We start from the raw sequence: 9,841 nt of genomic DNA on the forward strand, positions 1-9,841 counted from the left end.
TAGGCTGAGATCCTCTTGTCCCTCTAATATAAAAAATAACAGGGAAAAAGTGAATTTGATTACATACATATAACTAAGACTCCACAAAGAGATAAGGCTCAAAGAAGTGACCAGAGTAGGCAGTTTTTATATCTTTAAGACAAAGAAACAACAACTTTGTGAAGAATTGCCCAAAAAAAAAGGAGTTTGGGGTAAAGGTAGTAGAATGGTGAAGAAGCAACAAGGTTTGTTTGCAGAAATTTCTTGGTCCTAAATTTCCTGTTTCTGATCATAAAGATGCTTCTACCCTCCTGCTACAGAGAGGGTAATTTTCACGTGGGAGATTTGTCTCCTGATATCAGGGGGATAAAGGAGGTTCAGTGTATCCTTCTTGCACAGGTTGTTTCTCAAGTACCTTTAATTCAAAATGATCTTTATGCCAAATGGCATTTTTTGAGGTGATGTTTCCTGAACACTTATACTTTACATATTTAAATACTACCATGTACTAGAGAAAATAATTTCATTGTTCTTGCTTAGAAGCAATCTCTAGAAGGGTTTATAGAGCTAGTTCTCAGCATAATATAAGGTGATTTTAAAAATACTCTTTCTGTGAAGGTGGGCTGACATCAATGATGAAACAGTTTCCCATTTCAGTTTGAAAGCAATCTGACAGACCACTTATCTCAGCAGGTTTGATGAAGCTGATCTGTCCAGTTAGGCAGATGGCCTGTTTGCCTCTACAATTCACATCTTAAGAGAGAAGTTACCTGGGAACATGAATATTTATATAATTGCCTTATTAGTCAGAAGCAACTGTCAAAACCCATAAACCAATACATAACTAAAAACTATCTACCAAAACAGGATGTTTTTAACATACTGGGTTTCTGGTTGTGACTCTTTTCTCAGCTATGATTATGATATGAATGTGTTTATTTTTAAGTGATGAATAATAAATGTAATAATTTTTCACATTTGTTGAAAAAGTGAATTTTTCATCTCTAGCAGTATTTTATTTTAATAGAATCATGTCATTGCAGGGAAAGTATATAAAGACTGCTCCTCTTCTATGATTTAAGTGGAAGTTGTTTTCTATAATTCAGACACTGTAGTGCATCTGCTGTAATTACAGTTCCACAAGTATAGTTTAATAAGGTCCTCCACATGGTAATTTTCTGTGACAGCACAGACTGTGGGAAGAGCCTGTCATGTGTACTTAAAGTATTTAAAACTGCAGCAAGTGTTTTGATAGTTCACATTAATAATGGTTGAGTGCACACATAGCTCATACATTTAAAAATATTTAAAACTTGATTAACACCTGGCTAACTGAATTTGCATTTTTCACACCAATAAGAGACAGGGTATTTCTCATTTTTGAGTTCCATGAAGCTTTCTCATCTCATGGTGTTTAAATTCCAAAGCAGAAATCTCTCTCTTTCTTTTATTTTTTTTTTCTTGATGGGGGGTATCTTTGCCATCTGACAGATGGGAAATGTATTCTGACTTGACTATTTGAATAGATATATTTAGCCTAGAATCTCGAACTCCTAAAATCCTCAGTTTCCTTTCCTGTACAGTGATGATTATAATATGAATATCATAGGATTATTTAAGAATAAATGAGTTAAGGTATATAGGTCAGTTTGCAAGACAGGGTAAAGTTCTAAATGCTTCCTAATGTCCTCTGAATGATATCACTGCACACCTGCCCACAGTTTTCAGCTTGTCCATCCCTTCAACTAAACTTTTGTTTTTCCTGTTACCTTACTTATGTACAAGGATACCATGCATGTGAATCTCTATGCTCTTTTTTAATGTAACAATACCAACCGTCACATAGGAATATTTTCAGAAACTCTATACATACTACCTAGAAGATGATCTCCAGTCAGTTATCATGTAGATGTAATAGTAACTCATATATCTGAAACAGTCAATGTCACTCATACTCATCGTTGGCTATGCAGACTGCTAAAGCAAGTCTCAGAAAATTCAGGCTGACATAGATTTTTAAACCTCTGTCAATCTAGATAAAGTACCAGAAAGAAAACTCACTGATTGACTGTTTGTGAATGTGGTGATTCTCATGTTCTCTCCATATCCTATGGAGATTAGGATAGTCTATATATTGCCCTGCTACTATTCACAGTAGATTATTTCTAGAGTTGACATCCACTGAGACAAAGACTCAAAGAAAGAAAGTATAGTGACTTTGTCTATTCTGAAAAATCAAAGTTTACAGATGCAAATACCTGCTTGAATCAGTCAGAAGCTCTGACACTCTAAACCTCAAAGGAGAGTTAAAATAATCCATACAAATTATTTGAGAAAAAAAAAACAACTTGGCAACACATCTAGAAAATGCTGCTTCCATGGTGGGCATGCCTCTGCCTGCTTGCACACTTTTTACAGCTGTCTCATGGATGAGGGAGAGGACCCATGGGTTCTTTTTAATACCTACAGGATTTATTGCATGGGACTCTGATGAGGGATAAGTGGGCAGGTCTCACGGTTAACTCTGAAAGTTCACTTAGATCACAAGCCATGTTCTCTAACTATACGGACTATCATTATGCCTTTATTTGTTCTATTTTTTTTCTTACATGGGCAGCTATTTTTTCTTTTGAAATTTTGAGTTTGCTTGTTTGCTTGTTTGTTTTTCATTTAGAGATTGAAATTGAAATGTAGTATTCAGAAAATGCACGTTTGGGCTACGATCAACCTCCTATGTTATAGCCATTCTAACTCATTATAAACCATATGAATCCACACCCATTTGCCTTCAGCTAAAATTGAAACTCCTAAGAAGGAAATATTATCTAAATTTTTCTCTATTTTTCTATTTTAATCCGGTAGGCAAAAAAAAAAAAATGCTAAAAAAAACTACTAGAATATTATTTCCCTAAATTTCCACAGCCTATGATTGAAAACTGATATGAAATGAAATCACTAAGATAAATTTGTCATAAATAACATACACAGATCTGCTGAGTCTCTGAGTGTTAAAAACATACTCTGTACTTTTGAGAGTGTGTATCCAGGTGATCCATGTTCTTATGCAGTGGATTAGACTCAAGGAAATACTGTTTTAAACATATTTTGCATTTTAATTGTAACTAAATACTTGTCATAAACAGTAGACATGTTTATGGCTGACAAATATCACATGTTCAAATTCTGATCCAAAATTTAAAATTTCAAAAGGACTACTGTATTAGTTTGCTAGGCTGTCATAATAAAGTACCATGGCAAACCTCACAGTTCTGGAGACAAGAAGCCCAAGATTCAAGTGTTTTTAGGGCTGGTTCACTTTTAGTGTTGGTACTGCAGAGTACATCATGAGAAACGCTGGACTGGAAGAAACACAAGCTGGAATCACGATTGCCGGGAGAAATATCAATAACCTCAGATACGCAGATGACACTACCCTTATGGCAGAAAGTGAAAAGGAGCTAAAAAGCCCCTTGATGAAAGTGAAAGAGGAGAGTGAAAAAGTTGGTTTATAGCTCAACATTCAGAAACCGAAGATCATGACATCTGGTCCCATCACTTCATGGGAAATAGATGGGCAAACAGTGGAAACAGTGTCAGATTTTGTTTTTTGGGGCTCCAGAATCACTGCAGATGGTAACTGCAGCCATGAAATTAAAAGATGCTTACTCCTTTTAAGAAAAGTTATGACCAACCTAGATAGTATATTCAAAAGCAGAGACATTACTTTGCTGACTAAGGTCCGTCTAGTTAAGGCTATGGTTTTTCCTGTGGTCATGTATGGATGTGAAAGTTGGACTGTGAAGAAGGCTGAACGCTCAAGAATTAATGCATTTGAACTGTGGTGTTGGAGAAGAGTCTTGAGAGTCCCTTGGACTGCAAGAAGATCCAATCAGTCCATTCTGAAGGAGATCAGCCCTTGGTGTTCCTTGGAAGGAATGATGCTAAAGCTGAAGCTCCAGTACTTTGGCCAACTCATGCAAAGAGTTGACTCATTGGAAAAGACTCTGGTGCTGTGAGGGATTGGAGGCAGGAAGAGAAGGGAACAACAGAGGATGAGATGGCTGGATGACATCACGGACTCGATGGACGTGAGTCTGAGTGAACTCTAGGGGATGGTGATGGACAGGGAGGCCTGACATGCTGCGATTCATGAGGTTGCAAAGAATCAGACACGACTGAACAACTGAACTGAACTAAACCTGAGGTTAGAACTTTAATGTAATTAAAACTTTAACATACAGAACGATATAAATGCACACCATTTGAAGTAGCAGAACAAGCAAGCATTGCGCACCTAGTACTTTCTCATAACTAAGCGGATTCTCTGTGTTCTGTCTACCAGCCCCTCAGTTGCTCGACTCTTCCCATAGTCTCTGTGGTCTTCTCCTGCCTCGGCTGTGCTTCTGCCCCCGCCTCGGTGAGAGGCAGAGGCCCTGGGCCTTGTTCTCCCACCACTCCCCATTTTGGATCTTTGGGGCTGTTCCTATCCACAGCTCTGTCTCTTCTCCATCAGTCTGAATAGACATTTATAGTGAACAACTTGAATTCTACTCATCCTGGGTCTAATCTCCACTCATTTATTTTCCTGTAATATTATAGCAAAGAGTAGGATGAGAAGTGTAAGGAAAGATCAGATCCCAACGTACGTTTGGTCCCTACTTTGTATGTTCCCACATTTCATGCTTTTATAGTAGTTACCAAAATCTGCTTTAAAAATGTGTGGACTCCTAAATCCCTTGGAATTTCCAAAGTGATAAAAGCAAAGAGAGCATATTTTGTTATAACATTTGATTTTTTGTGCTCAGTTACTGACATCATTCCAGAATCATAAAGATGAAGGTGCAATGGATATCCTGTTATTCTGGTAAGAAGTCCCTTTTAATCATACCTGAGTTTACATCTTGGGGAGTATGGGATAGGCTGTTCCAAAATGTACCTTAATGGTATATTAATTATTTTAGATTAAAGCTACTTTAACAGCTGATACAACAGAGATTCTTTGACTGCCTTCTCTGTCTCCGTGAAAGCAGGAAATCAACTTCTCATCCAGAAGAAGCACTCCCTGCATCTGAAGTAGAAAGATGCTCTTATCACCAGGAATAGAGAATTCAGGGCCAAGAAGCTTGTTACAGCTTTAATTAACTAACACAAGCCCAAATTCTGTTTAGATTCTTTGCTAACTAAGCACTCAAAGGCTAAATTTCTTTGTCCTGATAATTTCTTACAATAGTATTATTTCTTGAAAATCTGCCTGCTTTGATCACTTCTTAGATCCCATTTCTATGCAAACTCCATGTGCATGGATTAAAATGCATATCTTTTTCTCCTGTTAATCTGTCTTATCTCAATTTTATTATTAGTCTGGCCACAAAAACTCAAGAGAGTTAGAAGAGAAAATTCCATTTCCCCCACAATGTTAATGAAGTGACTTTTGGAACGCCTCTAAGGATAGGGGCTGGTTGCTAGGAAAATCAACCTTGTAATTAGTAGGGTTGTCAGCCCGCTCTCACCTCTAGGGAGGAGAAAGGGGCTGCCAATTAAGTTGAATCACCAGTGACCAAGATCAATGATTGAATCAATCATGCCTAAGTAATGAAACCTCCATCAAAAGCATGAATGATGGGTTTGGAGATGGCTAGGAGACAGTGTCAGAGGGCATGTCCAGAGGACACAGAAGCCCTGTGCCCTTTCTGTACTGTGCCTTTTGCACCTTTTCCATCTGGCTATTCCTGAGTAGCGTCCTTTATATTAAACTGGTAATCTAGTTGGTGAATGTGTCTGGGTTCTGTGAGATGCTCTAAGAAATTAATTAAACCTGAGGAGGTGATTGTGAGACGCTCCAACCCAGTCTATCAGTCAGAATTGCAGGAGAAAGATTGGATTTACAACTGGTATGTGAAGTGCTCGGAGTGCAGTCTTGAACTGAGTCCTTACCCTGTGGGGGTTTCTGTGTCCCCACATGGACAGTGTCTGAATTGAGTTAATTGCTCATTGATGATGGAAGGAAAACACAAATGAAAGCAATCATCCTAATTGCTCCGATGCAAGATGAGCAAGCATTTGGGACCAGGTCCAGTTGCTTTTTCCGGAGAGTTAGACGTTGCGCAAATGGTTTTTCAAGGCTATTTCCCAGACACACTGTAAATATTTAAACTTTAATATTTTACACATAAAAAGCACTGTTACCTCACAGGCTAAGTTGAATGATTTTTTGATCAAATAGTACTGTCTTATTTTCTTAAATATAAGTGAAGAAATCATTTAATGCAGATCAGCACAGCTGTAGCTGCCATTTCTAGTGAATCATTTCTGTTAATGTAAATGATACAAATACCCTTGCCAAAATGTGACTTAGCTCTTTTGTTTTATTCTATCAAAGTGCTAAATAAGGGAGGGCAATGATTTCCTGTGAACACCCAGACATCATTAATTGAATATCACAGCTCTTGCTCTGCTTGTAAGAAATTCCCAATAAGTTTCTTCCCTACATGCTCTAAAATCACAGATAATCTCTGCCCAAGCTACATTTTCTTTGAATGAATCGAACAAGCTCAAGCTTGTCTGCCCTTTTGGGAAGGTTTGAACATGACTTCCAAACACAATATTCCTCCCATCATCGATTTATATTACATGTACTAATAGCACTTCTCAGTTTAGTGTTCTTAAGCTATTGCTATCCTCTGAGTGATTCTTGTGTTATAGTCATATTTTCCCCAAAGCAAAGCAGGCACTTAGTCACTTTTATAGAATCCAGTCTCCACTTGAAGTTCTTAAAAGTTGTTCCATAAGTACCTGTTCATTGCCTGATTAGATCATATGATTTTATTGCAGCTACTCTGCCTTATAATCATGCTTTATTTATTCCATTATGAAAATTACTTCTAACTGTTTCTCTGAGCAGTGCAGAGATATTCCTTACAAGTGATTCAGGAAGAAATGGAACCGGAGGTGAAGATACAGCAGAAGAAATGCTTTTCAGCAGCACACAGGCAAATAATCTGCCAAGAATTGGCCTAAAAGTGAGGAAGTGTTAAAGTTGTTTTCCCTAGAAAGGAGAGTTTTGTTTTTGCAAGACCTCACACATCTTTTCTAGTCACTAAGAAGGGACTTATGTGTTTAATCCCTTGTAAAGCTGATGAGCACTGTAATTGAAGTGTAAGGACTTATTTCATCATGTTTATCCATTCATATTTAGATTTTTAAATCTGCAGTACAATAGTGATTCCACAAATTAGCCACTTAGCCTGTAACTAGAAAGTAATTAATTAATCTGGAGATTTCATATCTTCAAATATTTCATTAACTTGACCCTCATTTGGAAATGTATGGGACAAATGAATTTAGTCATCCTCCTAGAAATGTTAGGAAAATCTCAACAAAAGAGCGGACACATAATAGAGATAAAAATCACAGTATTTTTCCTAAGTAGGTTTTTACCGATATTTGATACCTCAAAAACAAAAGCTAAATTGAGCATATCTTATTCTATATTGTCTTTCAAGTGAAAGTTTTGGAAGTATAGCAAACCAAGTTGAATTCAAGGAAGGACATATTTTAATGAATATAAAATGATTACTTTAACAATATAAATACAATTAATTTATATAATTCATGGACCATTGCATGTCAAATAGGATACTATAAAAATATATAAAATATTCTTTTCAAAAGAAAAAATAATGAAAATTTAAACAAAGCACAGTAGCAAATATATAATTGATCATCTTTGCTTGCATCTGATTTAGTCACCAGATAATAAATAGCAATAAAGAAAAGCCAAATATATAATACAGCCGAACTCTATCTGATATAGAAGCAAAATAGTGCTGAAAGAAAATATCCATATAGCTGTGTAGTCTCAGGAAGAGACAGACATTTCTTTGTTGACCATTAAAAGAAGAGAGCACTTCCCTGGTGGCTCAGGCGGTAAAAGCTTCTGCCTACAATGCATGAGAGCTGGGTTCAATTCCTGGGTTGGGAAGATGTCCTGGATAAGGAAATGGCAACCCATTCCAGTGTTCTTGCCTGGAAAATCGCATGGACAGAGAAGCCTGGTTACGGTCTACAGACTACAGTACATGGGGTCGCAAAGAGTCGGACACTACTGAATGACTTCACTTTCACTTTCAAAAGAAGTGGAGTAATAGGAGAAAAATAATAGGGGAAAAAATGAAATCTGACTCCATGAGATTTTTAAATTTTCTGCATTATGAAAAAATAATAATATAGAAAATGATACTTAGAAAGATATTGATAATAGATACAAGAGATAAACAATCAATGAACTTCTCTACGGAGTTGTTAGCAATCATAGGAAAAATATTCTACAAGAGTTTGACAAGATGAGCTTAAATAGATATAGACAAAAGAAAGCAGATTCAAATTTTCTAGTATTCAAAACTCGGGTTAAGTCAAAGAGTGTTCCCCCAAACATGAGAAAACGTCCTCTGGCAATATCATCTTATGCCTTTAGTGGCTTCTGGATTATCATGAAACCAATGCAAGAATCAGCCACAAGATACATCTTGATCCTAAATATGACACAATTTATCTAATCAAAAACATGTTGGAACAGGAGGCTACAGAAAAACACCCTTCAATTGTTTCCAAAAATAAATTTCCTTATTTATTTTGTAGTAAAACAATTCCCTACTGGTGATATTTCAAGGAGCACATTGGTATATTAATGTTAGCATAATTACACTTTAAAGTCAAGAGACCCATTTTAACTAGGTCTGAGCATCAGCCAGAATTGTTTGAGCAGAGGACCCATGACTGGCCTTCCAGTTGAGACTTGGAGGGAAATCAGGTGAAGACTGTAGAAGCGAGAGATGGCAGCCCACCAGGTTCCTCCGTCCTTGGGATTCTCCAGGCAAGAACGCTGGAGTGGGTTGCCATTTCCTTCTCCAATGCATGAAAGTGAAAAGTGAAAGTGAAGTCGCTCATTCATGTCTGACTCTTCACGACCCCATGGACTGCAGCCTACCAGTCTCCTTCGTTCATGGGAGTTTCCAGGTAAGAGTACTGGAGTGGGTTGCCATTGCCTTCTCTGAGATAAACGCCCCAGATCACTGTAAATAATTAGGGCCCCTATTGTCTTCGCTGTCCATTGTTCACTTAATAGGGGTTGGCTGGTAAGAGTGTGCAACTTCATCATATGTCATCACCTACAACAGGAGTTTCTAACACTCACATAATAACACAACTACAAAACTATTTCATGGCAGTCTCAGCATATCTCTAATATAATTAAAAGACACATAATCACAGTCATGTTCAATAACATTTATAGGCAGAGTTATGTTGCTGAGGAAATGGAAGCTTATCTCAGCTACTTACGTTTCAGGTAAATAACTGATTTCCTTTCCATTCAACAACAATCCATTCTTATGAAGACGAGCAAACCATTTTATAAGTTGCGGAGTTAAAAAGCATGATTTCCACTTCTCTTATTGTTCATTAATTATTATAAATTTATGTAACAGATTACACCTTTTTATTTTGTGTGATGCTTTCTAAATATTTTAATATTAATGTTATTTCTATAAAGACAAGTGGCTGTGTATGTGTGGATTTGTGTGTATGCACATATACCCTGAATTGTACAAAGCCACAAAGATTTTTTTTGTTTTACCAAACCTGTGATTAGGCTTTGAGACTTCTCCTAGGCCAACTCAGTTTTAGCAAGACTCCTTCCAAGTCACGTTAGTAGGACCATCACACTCTTGATATCTTCAATATCTGATCAGATTCCTTGTACCCTACCATCTCCCAGCTAAACTCTGATCACCCTGGCCTGCCTTCAGCAAGAAGCCTGTCTGGTCAATTAACCTAGGATCCCCCTTACCTTTCTGTTCACTTG

The sequence above is a fragment of the Capricornis sumatraensis genome, chromosome 5 (genome assembly GCF_032405125.1).
Source record: "Capricornis sumatraensis isolate serow.1 chromosome 5, serow.2, whole genome shotgun sequence".
NCBI lineage: Eukaryota > Metazoa > Chordata > Mammalia > Artiodactyla > Bovidae > Capricornis > Capricornis sumatraensis.